Source organism: Equus przewalskii, chromosome 20 (genome assembly GCF_037783145.1).
Source record: "Equus przewalskii isolate Varuska chromosome 20, EquPr2, whole genome shotgun sequence".
NCBI lineage: Eukaryota > Metazoa > Chordata > Mammalia > Perissodactyla > Equidae > Equus > Equus przewalskii.
In genome coordinates this window covers 8,471,588-8,488,503 of record NC_091850.1, presented here as the reverse complement: position 1 = coordinate 8,488,503, position 16,916 = coordinate 8,471,588, and the positions used below count along the sequence as shown (strand labels likewise).

General features: G+C 36.1%; 1 protein-coding gene across 2 annotated transcripts in view; it reads left to right on the top strand.

Annotated features, from left to right (window-relative positions):
- CWC27 (CWC27 spliceosome associated cyclophilin) overlaps positions 1-16,916 on the top strand; it is a 221,371-nt gene that overhangs the window by 158,283 nt on the left and 46,172 nt on the right. The window lies entirely within an intron of this gene.

Genomic DNA, 16,916 nt, shown 5'->3' with positions numbered 1-16,916 from the left:
ACCCTTGGAACACCTAAGAAAGAATATTAAATAAAAGTTTTATTCTGCTATGTAAGTCAATAGTTTTATTGTTACTATTTGGCAGTGTATATTAGATAGTATATGACTATATTTTCTCTCTAGAAAACCTTACAGTTGAGGCTCCTTTGAAACAATCCCAAACAAGAATTAGCAGCATTAATTTTCTTTTTACCACTCTTTTCTGGTTTATTTTTGAACATCTTCGTTGCAGTATTTTCTGTGACTTAAAGAGACTGGCTGAGTCTGCTATAGAAAAACATCAAAAATAAGTCCTTTGTACTTTCGCTTCTACCAAACCCCTGGAGAAGTTCCTTACACTTTATTCCACACTGTGCTGAGTCGCACATGAAGCATATATAGAAGAATAATTATGTTTATTCTTACTGGTTTGCTTGTGGTTGAAGAGAAAATGGTTGCAGTATTTACTCTACTACAGCCAAAGTCTGTGGTGTCTTGTGAAGATGCTGGGCAGACTTTTGGAATAGAATTCAGTCAACTCAGTTTCTCAGAAACATTTCTGAAGATTGGCTTGCTTATTTTTCTGTCATTGACACTCTTATTCTGAGTATTTTAACAGCATATCACACTAATTAACTCACTACGTTACCTACCCTTAAGGTAATAGTAATTAATAGTGAGTTCACCATCTAAGAAGATAGAGACAAGGCATTTGTGATCCTGACTCAGGCCTTCACTCCAGTGAGTGACAGAGCTGAGAATAGAATGTGGACTTGCTAACTCAAAATATTGAACCCAGTCCACTCAATGTGTTGGCTTTGTTTTGTGATTAAGCCGGTTAAAAAAAATTAATCAGTGAGAATGTGTCTATAATTATGTTCTAATCCAAAATAAGAGGGTGAGAAATTTTTCACTTCACCAAGAAAAAAGTGTAAGATTGCTTTAGCAACGATTTCAGTTTATGAAATTAATCAGACAAACAAACCTAAATAATCCTTCTTCACTAAAGGATGAATTAATGCCATTTTAAAACCAAAGCACTTAAAAAATAATTATTTTTTTCTTTTCCCTAGAAAATGTGTTATTGTAATAATAGAGTTCAGAGACTTTAACTTTAGTTGATAAATCACCTTGATGAGTATTGTATTTCTCTTGTTTTCTGGTCATTTTTTGACCGTAGGTACCACATAAGAAATGTTTAAAGACGTTAAGCCTAAGATGGCACCTAATGATTGCAGCTCTTCAAGGTTTGGGACAAGGAAGGCCAGTTGTTCAGCCTACTTTGCTTTGTCCCTACCATCCCCCCCACCTTCAATTGCTTCCTCTAGGAATCCATTTTCCTCTGAAAATCACTTTCCTTTTTTAAAAATTTAATTCATTCATTTAAATATTTATCTAATACCTGAAAAATTATGGGCACTGTTCTAGGCTTTGGATATAACATGAGAAATAAAGCTAAAAAGTCCTCATCCTCAAGCAGCTCAAATTCTTGGGTTCAGCTTTAGTGCCTTCTCAGTCAGAGCTCACTGACTCATCATGTACTTTTCCAGTTTTCAGCTTTTTCCAAAGGGATAAGTTTCCAAGAATAAGGCCCTGGTCTTTCTAGTGGCAACAACTTCCCTGTTATATTTAAATGAGTTATTATGCATAAAGCACTTAGAATACTGACTGGCCCATACTGAATACGGAAAGCACTATTTGTATAAGTGTTGGCTATAGGTAGAAGATAGGAGGAGCAAAGCGTTTTCCATCCTATCAGTATGCCAGCAGGTGCTGCTTATTCTTAAGCAAATTCAGAATTATAGGTAAGCCTCAGGCTAAGAATGCTGCATTTGAACATCCAAATGCATAGGAAAATAAATTAAGTTTTGATAATTCACTTCACAAAAGGATTTTCCACATTTCTTCCAATTATAAGTTTTATTGGTGCTTTGAAAATATTTAATATACAGAAATATTTTTTATTCAAACAAATATCTTTTTTTAATAGAAATTTATTTTATTTTTTTTGTCTTTTTGAGGAAGATTAGCCCTGAGCTGATACCTGCTGCCAATCCACCTCTTTTTTTTGCTGAGGAATACTTGCCCTGAGCTAACATCCATGCCCATCTTCCTCTACGTTATATATGGGATGCCAGCCACAGCATGGCTTGACAAGCGGTGCCATGTCCACACCCAGGATCCAAACCAGTGAACCCCAGGCCGCTGAAGTGAAACGTGCAAACTTAACTGCTGCACCACCAGGCCAGCCCCTCAAACAAATATCTTAATAAAATGAAAAGTATGATGTCTACTCCTTGCTTCTTCAAATGAGATTTAATCATTTGAAGGGGAACATAACTATAAAGTAGCTTATAGACATAAAATATGGTGCCCTGTATTCACTGCCAAATAATAATACCTCATATTTGTAGAACATGAACAGTTTACAAAGTCTTGTCACGTGCCTCATTACATTTAGTTCTATAACAGTCCAGAGAAGTAGATTAAACAAGTACTGTGGTTTCCATTCTGCAAATGAAGGGACCAAAGCATTAAAGATGTTTAGTATTCACCCTAACTTAAGCAGTAGATTTGCAGAGTAAGAACTTTTGTCCAATGTACTTTCCACTCTAAAACTGCAAAGTATTGCTTCCTTAAAAGATAAAATAAAGTAAGCCACAAACAATATGACCTAAGCCAGAATCAGCAGACTGAGGGCTGCCTGCAATTCACAGCATTACCACTAAGATTGAGCAAGGTGACCCCCATCCAACTCAGCCTCCAAACCCAGGTTCCAGAAAGCACATTGGGACACAGCTGAAGCAGAATTTGATGACCTTTTTCCTACCCTCACCTCATCTCAAAATTTAGCTTGTTAGAGATATCATTAAAGATGGGGATTGGAAAACAGGGATATTTAATCTGAACCAGAGTTTGTGTACCTATAGTAGAGAACATGGTCCAGGCAGGTCAAAAATTCTGAAGCAGTGAACAGAGCCAGAAACAACTGGGCATGATACTTTCAAACAATTGCAAGTATTTTCGCATTCCAATTAGAATATTCTGATAGATGTGGAAAAATCATTTTACCAGGGTATTTTTCAAAGTTCTTTCCTAAAGTAATTAGAGAAAAATCTCAAAAAGATTTTAGGAGTCAGTCTCTCTCTGTCTCTCTCTTACTCGTTTGCCTTTGCTCTCCTCTTCACCCAACTATTGAGGAATGCATTGTTTTCATTGATTAAGAGAAGTATGGGAGTAGGAAACTTGGAACTCTGCCCCCGATTTTATCAACTAACTCAAGCTGGTACCAAAATAAGAAAATACCCTTTAAAAAAATTCTGAGAAATGAGTTCAAACAACATAACAATCTAGGATGATTCAACACATTTCATTTAGTTTTATACAAGGCTCACAAACACTTGCAGTATAGACCCACAAGATGAACATTGTAGCTGCTCATTGCTTACCAAAGTAAAGTTCAGATTCCTTAATCTGACACTCAGAACTTTTGTGATCGAATTTTTTATCTTATTTTCCTTATTCCACATCGTATTCCCCTGTTCTTCATTTTCACAAACATTTTTCCTCTTCCTCATGTGTGTCCTGCACCGTGCTGCCTTCATGCTTTGGTTATGATGTCTCTCCTACCTGCTATGGCTAAACCTCATTTCTCCACCAAGGCCCAGTTATACCACCACTTCCTCCACCCAGCTTTCCCTCTCCCTCTCTGCAGGAATTTTCTAAGTGCTTCATCAAGACCTCTCTCATGTCATTTGTGCCACGGCACAGTTGAAGAGTATGTCTTAGCATACCTTTTCTAGCCTGTAAGCTCCTTAGCATCAGGAACTGCCTTGGTTTCCCTCACTCCCATCTGTAACAGTGCCCCCTCCCCATAACTGTTTGCAGTGTAATCGAATAGAAAAAGCATGGGCTTTGAAGTCTGGCAACCGTGATTTTAAATCCTTGCTCTATCATTTATTAACCATTTAACCTTGGGCAAGAAACTTAACCTCTCGGAACCTCTGTTTCTTCGTGCATAAAATAGAGATGATACACAATTAAGTTAAGTGAGAAATCAGGCGCAGAGTTCTTAATGTTCTCTCTCAGACTTGCTAGGTCCTAGAAAAAGGTGATGTTGCTTGTGGTGGTGGCCAAACTTGTATTTTAGAAGCCACTTTTTTGCCTCGGTTTCCTCAGTCATGCGGGAGAGATAATGCTCTGCAATACCACACATGCAAGTATTTAAGGACTGTTTTGAACTGGTTTATAAACTCTTATGACTTCTTGGAGAGAAGTACCTCATATGTTTACCGGGAAACAATAGAACCCTCCTTTAAGTGCTATTATAATCGCAGATATTCCACAGTGTTTATTTGCTAGGGTAATCATAGTCTTAGGCAATTTTAGGTAGCAATTCTTTCTCTAGTATCCTCCCTGATTGGTTTCATGAAATCTTTTTATCTTGAAGAATTTTTTTTTTCTTATTGCTGCAACATGGAGTACATAATTTGTAGTTTCCATGTCTAGAATGAAGGGGCAACATAGAGATGTTGTCAAAATGGCCATGAAACTACAAAAATTGTGGGTCGCACCATCTGGAGAGGTACAAAGTGTGCTCTGTTGAGGGTCCTGGGGACAGCATCAATCAACCTTTGTGCTGGTCCTGAGGTCCATGTGAGGGAGAACGAGGGAAATTTGAACGGAAGCAACAGGCTAGAGTTGACAGGTGGAAAGCTGGAGCCGCCAGAAGAAAAGCCATTCATGTCCCTCAGTAATCTTCAGTAAGCATTTATATATTGAATTGTTCCTTGTGATCATTAGTGAGAAGAATGGAGAAACATCTGACTAAAAGCTACTTGTTGGAGTCTATATAACCAAAAAGTTTATTAGTAAAAGATAAGACAATTAAACCCAATTTAAACCAATTTAATGTTTACTGATTTAAGTTCTCTTCATCTCTTAATTTATTAGATAAATTCACCTAAATTCATTTGAATTGATTTTTAGTATAATACTTTTGTTAACTAAACTGTGTGCTGTTATGATGATAAATTACCACACGACTGCTATTTGAATTATAAACTCAACAAAGCAATCTACTCTGAAAAAAAGAAGTAAGATTTTGTATTTGGATAGGAGTGGGGCTTAAAACAACTTTTTAAAAATTTCTAATATTTTAAGAGAAAAATAACAAAAGTGAAAACTAAGAAAATTCCTAATTAGAGAATTAAATCTATATTGGGGATTTATGCCATTTTGTAAATGGTCACACTGTACTATAAAATTATGTAATTTCAAAGGATTTTTAAACTTTAATAAAATATATCTGCAGGGATTATGCACTACAAAGAGAAAATACGTATAGTAGTATATAGAGAGAGGAAACAACATTGGATTGTCAGAAACTCTGGTTTCTCATATTCCCAGTTTAGAACAATGAGTTAACCTCCCTGAACCTGAGTTTTTTCGTCTGTAAAATGAGCAGGTTTTTGGGACTGGCCTGGTGGCATACTGGTTAAGTTCATGTTCTCCACTTCAGCATCCCAGGGTTCACGGGTTTGTATCCTGGGTGCAGACCTTTACATTGTTCATCAAGCCATGCTATGGTGGCATCCCACATACAAGGAAAAAAACTAGAGGAAGATTGGCACAGACATTAGCTCAGCGACAGTCTTCCCATGGCCAAGTGGTTGAGTTTGTGCACTCCACTTTGGCAGCTCAGTATTTTGCTGGTTCGGACCCTGGGTGCAGACCTAGCACCGTTCATCAAGCTATGCTGAGGTAGTGTCCCGCACAGCAGAACTAGAAGAACCTACAACTAGAATATACAACTATTTACTGGGGGGCTTTGGGGAGAACAAAGAGAAGAAAAAAAAATTGGCAACAGATGTTAGCTCAGGGCCAATCTTCCTCACCAAAAACAAACAAACAAACAAAAAATGAGCAGGTTATTGCTGCCTGAAAACTTCTTAGTACTAATATTTGTGTTGTGATTCTGTACATACTCCTTTTATACTGAATTTAAAAATTAAGATTAATCAGTCAGTAGAATATGAATATACAGAACTCCTAGATATGAACTCTCATATATTCACAAGCTACCCCTTCTGGAAATGTCTATTAGAAAGTACAGCTGAAAATCAGTGAGTATTTTTATAGTTTATATTCCAAAATGGAATATGACCTGAAAATCTGGGTAAATTGTAAGTGTATTATAACTTGTTACCTTCACATTTCTCAAAACAGCTAATAGCAAAACACACAAGAAAATATTCTGTATTACTTTATTTTAAGAATTATTTTAAGCCCCAAAATAACATGAAGCAATGAGGCTAGAGAAGGAAAAGTTTAAAAATCATGTAAATGTAGACTGAATTTCATTTAATCAGTGTTCAATGTTGAAGCATACTTCAATCTTCAGTGTTCATTGTTCAGTGTTCACGCATACTTCAGGTAGTCCCTAAATTATTTAACCATTTTTTACTAGTTTTCATGAAACTATGTAGGCTTATTTTTACCACCAGATGGAGCCAGTATTGTTTGATTTGTAGAATAAAAAATATGCTGAAAATAAAATTGAATAAATAAAGTGAATAAATCATAGGTATCTTATTTTAGTGCATTGTATGGAAAAAAATAAAATTTTAGCCTATTCTTTGGCTAAACTTCTGCCTAGTCTTTTTAAAATGTGCATAGAGATACCTCCAATAAATAATTTCTTTGTCGTGAATAAGTTTTCACTTTGCCAGTTTTATTGGATAGAGAGACCAGTTTTTTTCTTATTCACTTTTTTAAAGAGTATCTAAGCAACTTTCAATTATATTTATAACAAAATTAGTACAAATTCAACTTCTAGTCACCCAATAAATAGTATGGATTATAATTATGAAAAATAATAATAAAGACTATGTTACATGTAGACTTTCATTTTAATGTCACAGAATATTCCCATTGTTATCATTTCCATAATGGATTTTCTTAATAAAATGAACCGAAAAACAGGCATTCGGACTCGGGGGCAGGATATGTAGTTTATCCCCCGTAGCTCCTTAGGGAGATGGTAAAGCTGCAGTGAATGGCTGCAACTCTTACAGAATTCTACCCAGAAGGCCTAGTGCTCAGGAGCCTTAGTCAGGGGTAACTGCCTTAAAATTAACTTCTCCCACTCCTCTCACCTCTAATAAGTGTCAGAAATTATCTAATTCCTTACAACTCAACTTAATTAGGCAACTATCTATTGAAAAATCATTTGTAGGGTAGGGGCCCTAAGCCCCTACAAACCCCTCAAGGAGCCATTCCATCCAACAAGAGCAATAAGGCAGCTATGACACTAAAAATGATCAATCTCTTCATTTGTTCATTCAGCTACTATCTACTGAGTACATATTATATGCAGTCTGTATGCTAGGCCACAAACAGGCATAGTTCTTGCCATGTGAGTTTATAGCCTAAAGGTCAATACAGACAAAGAGATAGTTTTTTGGTTTTTGGTTTTTTTTGGAGGAAGATTAGCCCTGAGCTAACATCTGCTGCCAATCCTCCTCTTTTTGCTGAGGAAGACTGGCCCTGAGCTAACATCTGTGCCCATCTTCCTCTACTTTATATGTGGGATGCCTACCACAGCATGGCTTGCCAAGTGGTGCCATGTCCATACCTGGGATCCGAACCGGCAAACCCCCGGCCCCCGAAGTGGAACGTGCACACTTAACCACTGTGCCACCGGGCCAGCCCCAAGACAGTTATGATATAGTGTGGTTGGGAGCTACAAAGTGCTGAAAGGTTCAAATGTGGGGAAAATATGATTAACTAAAGAAAATCAAGAGAAAGCCATAAAGGATTCCTCCTAGGTGGGAATTATTTGCATACATCCACTGTTTGGGAGACTGCACTTGCCATATATTATGGTCTGGCAGGAATTTAGGACCTTTTTTTGGTAGGCTTTTATTTCATCAGAACACATCGAGTTGGTGATCTGATGCCTTTTTATGTCAAATTAGAATATTTTCTTATAAGTTTTCTTGTGTCTCAGACATGAGGAAAAAATAACCAAGCTGGTTTAAAGCTTGTATTTTAGAGCCAGACTACATGGATTTATATTCCCATTTTTATAATGCCTGAGATAAGTTATTTAACCTCTTACTGCCTTAGTTTCCTTTTGGCAAAATGAGGCTAATAATATGCCTTCCTCCTTGGGTTGTTGGTTATGAGGATTAAACAAATAATTCAAGTACTGGTATCTGGCACATAGTGAGTACTTGAAATGTTAACTATTTTCAAATCTGGTAATTTTCCTATAATTAATTTAAGGTCTGGTGTATATAAAGTTTGATAAAAACATACTTTGTAGCTTCTAGAAAGTCTGATGAGATACAAGTAGATATCAGTAGCATCGATATTTTCTGTATCCATTAAAGTCTGTCCCTTTTGTTTCAAGTGCTGTTCACTGTTATCCCTAATACTTCACCTTTATTTATATAAAAATTTTCATTTGTTATGAGGATTTTTCAAAAATTTCCTTGAAGTACTGAATTTAGATCTATTTAGAATCATTTATAAGCAGGCTTACCAACAGTTTCTGGCACATAGTAGTCACTCAATAAACTTTTTTTAAAAAATGGATGAATGTGCAACTGCTTAGAGCTTTTAGCTCCTTGAGCTCTGGTCCTGAGACAGTAGAGGGTATAAGCCCTTTTATATATATAATGAGATTTGTAGATGGATACCACTGGTTCATTAGCTGAGTAACCAGTAATTGAATTGTCATCACCCCTTTCTGCTCAGAACAAAAAGGTTTTGTAATGAAGAGATTCAAGTGGAGCAAGGATTAAGTTTCTGACTAGCTCTCAGGGGAAGAATTAGAGGCATTCTTTAGAACAAGCAGGGACAGAAGTGCCGTACTTATTCTTCAGTCCTACTACAGGTTCTCTCCTAAACTAAGAGTCAGAACACAAGTTTTAGCCCAGGCTCTGCTACTAGTCCACATGGGACGTTAACTAAGTCACTTCACCTCCCCGGACCTTGGTTGCCTCACCTATAAACCGAGAACTCAGATTAGAAGATCCTCAAGGTAACTTCTAGCTCCTGTGCTGTAGGAAACTGATGCTCTGATACTAAACTGATGGTTAGAGTGATGCTGGACACTCTTTTCACCAAGCCCATTCATGTATATTACCTCGTTTTATCTCAGAGCTAAGATATTTTTTAAAATTTCATTCTAACACTGTAACATAGGTCAGTTTTAAGCCCTCTAGGAGGCTGGTATGCTACCCAAGAATCAGCAATTTGACACTTAGAATCAATGGCTTGATTTCTTAACTATTTTCACATATGTTATGTTCATTTTACCCTTTAGATTACTTTCCGGAATGAAAAGCCTGTATCATATATATTTTAGATATCTTTCATGGATTTCTCAGGGTGCCAGGCACACAGGGGACACTTTGCAGTAAATTTTATTTTCTGATTTGAAGTTTTAATTGAAGACAGGAGGGCACAGTGTGGGCCTTTAGTGTTATACAGACTCCGGCTCAAACCCCAGCTTTACTTTATTCTACTTGTAGTCCATCCTATTTCCTCATTTGTAAAATAGGCTTATGGGTACGTTCTTCGTGGATAATAAAAGCACCTTACCATGGTGCCTAACATATAGTAGGGCCTTAGTAAATGTTCTTTTTTCCCCTGTTCTTCATTCCTATTTATTTAGCATATGTTTTATAGAAATCTCAGTTAATGACAAATAGTCATCATACTACATCATTATTATTTATGAATTATCATCCAGTGTATATTAAGATTTATAAGAAAAGTAAAAGTAGAGCACTCTGTACTTAGAGAAATTGAATTTTTCAAACTCCTTGTGTATTTTATTAGCCAGTTTTATGTCAGTAAAATCATGCAGTCACTTATTCAATTTTTGTTTATTCAGGGGGCTTCAAGCACATGAGAAATGAATGTGCTACTTCCTGTTCTGGCAACATGAACTGAGTTAACACAGAACTTCCTTCACCTAGAAATATATAGAAATGCTGCATAAAATATGATCCAGCCCAATTTAAATACTTAGCTATGCTTGAAAGAGAGAGAGAAAAAAAAAGAAGTTAAGAAAGGAAGAAAAGAAAATTCCTAGGTACCACAAACAAAGAGGAGGCATAATCAGAGCATTAAGTGGGCAAGCTGACACTCTGGTTACCCAGGGGGATATTGGAACCAGATGTAGGTTCTAATTGCTTGAAGCTGGGGTTTTAATCTCACACTTGGACAGAGATATGGCCTTGAGTCAAAAGAGCTGGGCTAGCATAACTGTCCACCTGGTCATGAAGGTCACAAAGAAGCTTGTCATTTTTCAGAGCTATGTGTGGGAAGGGGGGAAAAAAAGCCTTTTACAAAAAATCAAAACTCAACCTCTACCAGGCATGGCTATCAAGTCTGAATGTATACTACCTATATGGTACAGGAATGCTAAGCCAAGGAATTAACTTGGAAAAAATGGCTCTGGAACAATGGAACCCCTTAATTACCCGGTAGAAACAAATGCAAAAGCTCTCTCTAGGAACCCTTACACAATCCTGGGTGCCTAGGATTCCTTGGAGCATGATGGAGATGCAGCTCTAGCTAATGATAAACTCACAATCAAAAATTAGAAAACATAGAGAGAAATGACCACTCTAAGGAGAAAGACAAGACATAACAGAAAGATTCCGAAGAATAAAACATACAACATAATAAGTGTGTTTTAAATAATTAAGAGATTTTTGAAGGAATAAAAATCGTAATAAAACCCTAAGGCTGTCAAAAAAGAATGGGCTGATTTGAAAAAGAACCAAATAGAGTATGTAGAAATAAAAAATATAACTATTAAAATCAGTGACTCAATTTATGTCTTAAAAACTGATTAGATACGGGGCTGGCCCCGTGGCCGAGTGGTTAAGTTCGCGCGCTCCGCTGCAAGCGGCCCAGTGTTTCGTTGGTTCGAATCCTGGGCGCGGACATGGCACTGCTCATCAAACCACACTGAGGCAGCATCCCACATGCCACAGCTAGAAGGACCCACAACGAGGAATATACAACTATGTACTGGGGGGCTTTGGGGAGAAAAAGGAAAAAATAAAAAAATCTTTAAAAAAAAAACAAAACTGATTAGATACAACTAAACAGAGAATTAGTGAACTGAAATATACAGCTAAGGAAATTTCTCAGTATACTGATGAGAAATAAAAACATGAAAAATGAATGTGCCGTGATGATTCATAGTTGATCACACTATAAATAGAAGTAGTTTATACTAATGATATACCCAGTTAGGAAATAGAAGAGTTGACCAGATTTTTACACAGTTGGTTTGTGCAGCAGATGTCATTGTGTTTGGCCATATTTACCATGTAAAAGTGTTTGGGTTACAGTTTCCATGCAGTCCAGAGGAAACCTTAACAGGCTTAATTCTGGTGTCACAGATGTGGATAATGAAAGAACAGCAGACCTCACAGCTGTTCATAAGCTGTTTGCTTGTTCATTTTCACTAGAAGTAAAAGCAGGAGGAGGAGAAAGACATGCTTAAATCAGGCAATTAAAAATCTTAGAAGACTAAGAACTAGCGAAGCCATTGTGAAATGATTACCACAGTCCAGCTAACTTTTTCATCACCTCACATAGTTACAATTTGTGTGTGTGTGTGTGTGTGTGTGTGTGTGGTAAGAACACTTAAGATCAACTCTCTTAGCAAATTTCAAGTATACAATATAGTGTTAACTATAGTCACCATGTTATACATTAGATTTCCAGAAAATATTCGTCCCAAATAATTGAGCCTTTGTACCCTTTGACCAAGATCTGCCCATTTTCTCCAACCCCCACCCCCTGGCAACCACGTTTCTACTCTCTGCTTTTATAAGTTCAACTTATTTTGGATTCCACACAAAAGTGAAATCATGCAGTATGTGTCTTTCTGTGTCTGGCTTATTTTACTTAGCATTATGTCCTTCAGGTTCATCCATGTTTTTGCAAATGGCAAGAAAGATTTCCTTTTTTAAGGGTGAATAATATTCCATTGTGTGTATATACCACATTTTCTTTATCTATTTATCCTTTGGCATACACATAGATTATTTTTGTATCTTGGCTCTTGTGAATAATGCTGCAATGAACATGAAGCTGCAGATGGTATATGGTATATGGCTATACCTTCTTTTTCATATTCCCCTGAGATTTTGATAGAAGAGAGGTACTTCTCTATTTGTCTTCCATTCTGTAAAAGCTGCTTATTCTTTATTTTTGGTATTTTATGTTATTTCTTCTAGAATGAATATCAGTCAGTCAATTTATATTTACATTTACTTGTTTCAAAACATTCCTATCTCTGAAATACTGGTCCTGGGATAGTTACAAAGATGAGCACAAATAGCTACTCACCACTCCTACCCCACAACCAGCACCATCACGTGCCATGATGGTGAGAACCAAGAAGACTACATTACAGACCTCAAAAACAATGGCAGATTAATTCAGTAAAATTCTATTAGATTCAATATTGTGAATTAAGATAACAGTTCTCCCCAAATTAATTTATACATTCCATGCCTAGCTGACTTTAGAAATTAACAAGCTGATTTCAAATTTATGTGGAAGAGCAAAGGAACAAGAAGAGTTAAAATAATCTTGAAAAACAAGAACAAAGTTAGAGGGCTTAACACTACCTGATTTCAAGACTTACTATAAACCTGCTGTAATGAAGAAAGTGTAATACTGGCATAAAGAGAGACACAGATTAACAGAACAGAAGAGAGATAATCCAGAAATAGAGTCACACACATATAGTCAATTGATTTTCAGCAAAGGTGCAATGGTAATTCAATACAGAAAAGAAAGCCTTTTTACTTTCTTACAGCAAATGGTACTATAACAATTGACATCTCTATATTTTAAAAATATATACCTTCATCCCTTACCTTATACAATACACAAAAAATAACTTGAAATAAATCATATAGCTAAACAAAAGAGATAAAATTTGATACTTTTAAAAGAAAACATTTGAAAAAACTTTTTAACCCTTGCGGCAAGCAGCGATTTTTTAGATAAGACAAAAAGTATGATCTATAAAATTAAAAAGTGATAAAATGCTGTTTATCAAAACTTAACTTTTGCTCTTTGAAGGTACGTTTAAGAAAATGAAAAGGTAAATCACAGACTTAAACCATTTGCAGAACATATATCTAACAAAGGGCTTGTATCCAGAATATATTTTTAAAACTCTTAAATCTCAATAATAAGAAAAAAATGTCTTAATGGGCAAAAGATTTGAAGAAACACTTCACAAAAGAAGATATATGAGTGACCAGTAAGCACATACAAAATGTTTAATATCACTTGTCATCAGAGAAATGCAAGTTGAAACCACACAAGATACTACTTCACATCCACTGGAATGGCAAAAGTTAAATGATAGTACCAAATATAATTGGGAATGTAGAGTGACTCAAGCTCCCTACACTGCTGGCAAGAATGATGCAGCCAAAATGGTGCAGCTGCTTTGGTAAGCAGTATGACAGTATCTCATAAAAGTAAACATAGGGGCTGGCCTGTGGCAAAGTGGTTAAGTTCTCGTGCTCCGCTGCATGCGGCCCAGTGTTTCATTGGTTCGAATCCTGCACACGGACATGGCACTGCTCATCAAACCACACTGAGGCAGCGTCCCACATGTCACAACTAGAAGGACCCACAACGAAGAATATACAACTATGTACTGGGGGGCTTTGGGGAGAAAAAGGGAAAAAATAAAATCTTTAAAGACGTGCTTTAAAAAAAGAAGTAAACATACACTTATCATAGGACCTAGCAATCCCAGCTCCTCATATTTACCCAAGAGAAATGAAAATGTATGTCCACAAGCAGACTTGTATGTGAATGTTCACAGAAGCATTATTTATAGTAGGCAAAAACTGGAAACAACTCAAAAGTCTACCAACAAATTAGAGTATATCTATACTGTGGAATACTCTGAGTTATTTGAACGAACACTCAACAACATGAATGAATCTCAAAAATATTTGCTAAGTGAAAAAAGTCAGACATAAAGGACTATATAATGTATGATTCCATTTGTATGAGTTTCTAATAAGGGCAAAGGTATGGTGACAGAAAGCAGATCAGTGGTGCCTGGGGCCAGGGAAAGAAGAGGGAATCGATTGTAAGGGGACACTAGGGTACTTTTTAGGGCTATGGCACAGTTCTCTATCTTGATTGCAGTGGAGGTTACACACTGTATACGATACCAAAAGTCATCAAATTGTACACCCAAAATTAGTGAATTTTACTATATATGAAGTATATATACTTTATGGTATGTATACTATAAGAGGATATATACTATAGACATAGTATATATATAGTATAGCCTGTATATAAAGTATACATACTTCATATACAGTATAGCCATTTAAAAAAATTCTGTCACTACTATTCAGTTTCCAAGATGAGGTAAGTATTTTTTCTAACTTATTAGGAGACCTTTTAATGTTATCAGCAACTTAGCTATAGAACTTCCTTACTTTATTTTGCCCATCCTTGACTTTTTTAAACTGATTTTTAAGGTTTCTTTGTGGCACAACTTTTTTTAAATTTTCTGCTTCCTTCGCATTCCTAAAAAGTGAATCAAGTGGCTGATTCTTGCTGAAGGGGACCATATTTAAGGAGATGAATGTTAAACACTAAAATAAGCTGAATTTGTTCTGAAGCTTGTAAGTTTGACTTACCTGTGACATGAGGTGACTAAATTCATCTGTATCAGCCTTTCCACTTATTTAAAAATTCTCACCACAAATAAAAGTTTTAAGGGGCCGGCCCGGTGGCGCAGCAGTTAAGTTCACATGTTCCACTTCGGCGGCCTGGGGTTCACCCATTCGGATCCCGGGTGCAGACATGGCACTGCTTACCAGCCATGCTGTGGCAGGTGTCTCATGTATAAAGTAGAGGAAGATGGGCACGGATATTAGCTCATGGCCAGTCTTCCTCAGCAAAAAGAGGGGGATTGGCAGCAGATGTTAGCTCAGGGCTAATCTTCCTCAAAAATAAAGAAAGAAAGAAAAGAAAAGAAAAGAAAATGTCATTTCTACATCTTTAAAAAAAAAAGTTTTCAGTCACCTGTAGCTGAACATCTAAGTAAAGAATTTGTCCTTGCTTTTTTGCATTTAATTATTAAAACATTAAACAGTTCTACGGATACTCATCAGAATTTTTTGAGGATTTTATGAAATTCTGCCATAGGGAAATTATCAAGAAAGAACTATTATTGACTCCCTAAATATGATGGATGCATCCTGCATCCAGATATATCCAGATGCATGGCAAATACTGTCTATAACTGTGAGTCTTGGGGCCCAGATTGACCTGCTACCTTCTTGTTTTCCTCTTCTCAAGTTTCATTACTTCCTTCATTTATTTGACTATTTATTGAGCTTCTAACATGTGCCAAACATTGTTCTAAGTCTCAGGGAAATATGACTTGTCCTCAAGGGGTTTAATGTCTAGTGAGGATTAAAGAAGAGAAAGCAAGAAATTACCACAAAGTGATGAGCACTAAGAGGTGCTGTGGAAGCTCAAAGGAGGTACATCCAAACCAGATTTCAGGTGTGGAATCAAAAAAGGCTCCAGGACAGAAATGCCAGCCAAGTTGAGACGTAAAAAAATGAGCAGGAATTAAGCAAGGAAAATTAATTGGGGAGTGTAGAGATGGAGTGTTTTTAGTATACCCGAAAGAAGGAACAGCATGAGCAAAGGCTAGCGGTCAAGAGAGCAGGATGAGTTCAAAGAATAGTAGTTATAAGGCAAATGAAAGCACGTCAAGGTGGATGCGGGAAGGAGTTGTGAGAGATGAGCCTGGAAACGAAAGCATCAGTTGCCTCATACAGGGACTCCTAAGTCATGTTAAGGTGTTTAGTCTTTATCCCAGGGCAATGTAAAGCCAACTACTATGGAATAAAAAGAAGAGAGGTATTCAAAGATGTAATTCAATAGAAAAACATAAAAGGAATTTTTAAAAATCCGTTATAAGAAATCACTTTATATATACCAACTATTACTATCCTCTCTTCACTAGTGGTTACTAAGCATATGTGCCTAAAATATTACTTCTGTATTTAACACTTTCTTTTTCATTAATGCACTCAGTTTTTAGTATTTATAGCTGTCAGTTTTGAAAGCAGAACTGGATATACTTTTAATGATTCCATATAAAGTTGTTTTTAAAACTGATTATTCAAGTTGCATCAAAATAATGATACTAGGTAACCATAAAAAGACTACTTGTTTCTTAGCTCACACATTTTTTTAACTGGAAAATCACTTGAACAAAATGGCTGACTGTTAATACATTGCACATTAATAACGTTCTTCAAACTAGGTAACAAAGAGGCAAGCCACAAACTAAGGCTTGAGTAGAAAGATTACTAGCATTCTTGATTACATCTGGCTCATCTTGGTTTGCCAGCCAAAGATGAGAAAAGATAAGGGTTTTTTTAAGTCACAAATTTTCATTAATACATATACATGTAAGATATTGTAAAATGTTAATACTTGTTTTTTGAAGCAAAACTGTGTTTTGTGAACCCAGATGTTAACTAATCTTCACATGAAATTATTGCAGGATCAAATCCATAGATTTGTTTTCTAATTTAGTAAAAATTATTTTTGTCTGCTTTAGTAACTATCCTAACTGACCTATTTGTAGATGTATTTATTTTTTATGATGCCATCAAATTGAAGTTGTTTGTTGTCATTTTAGCTGGGGAACAAAAGTGGCAGATAATTGGAAAATCAACCAATATTGAAAGATTTTACCTTGTAAGGCAGGGGAATAATGTAAAATGGTATTGCTGAATTTGGGGAAAATCTTAATTATCTTAAAAGTGAGATAGGCAATTTTATAGTCAAATGAGTACAAATGAAAGCAACTACAACAGTAC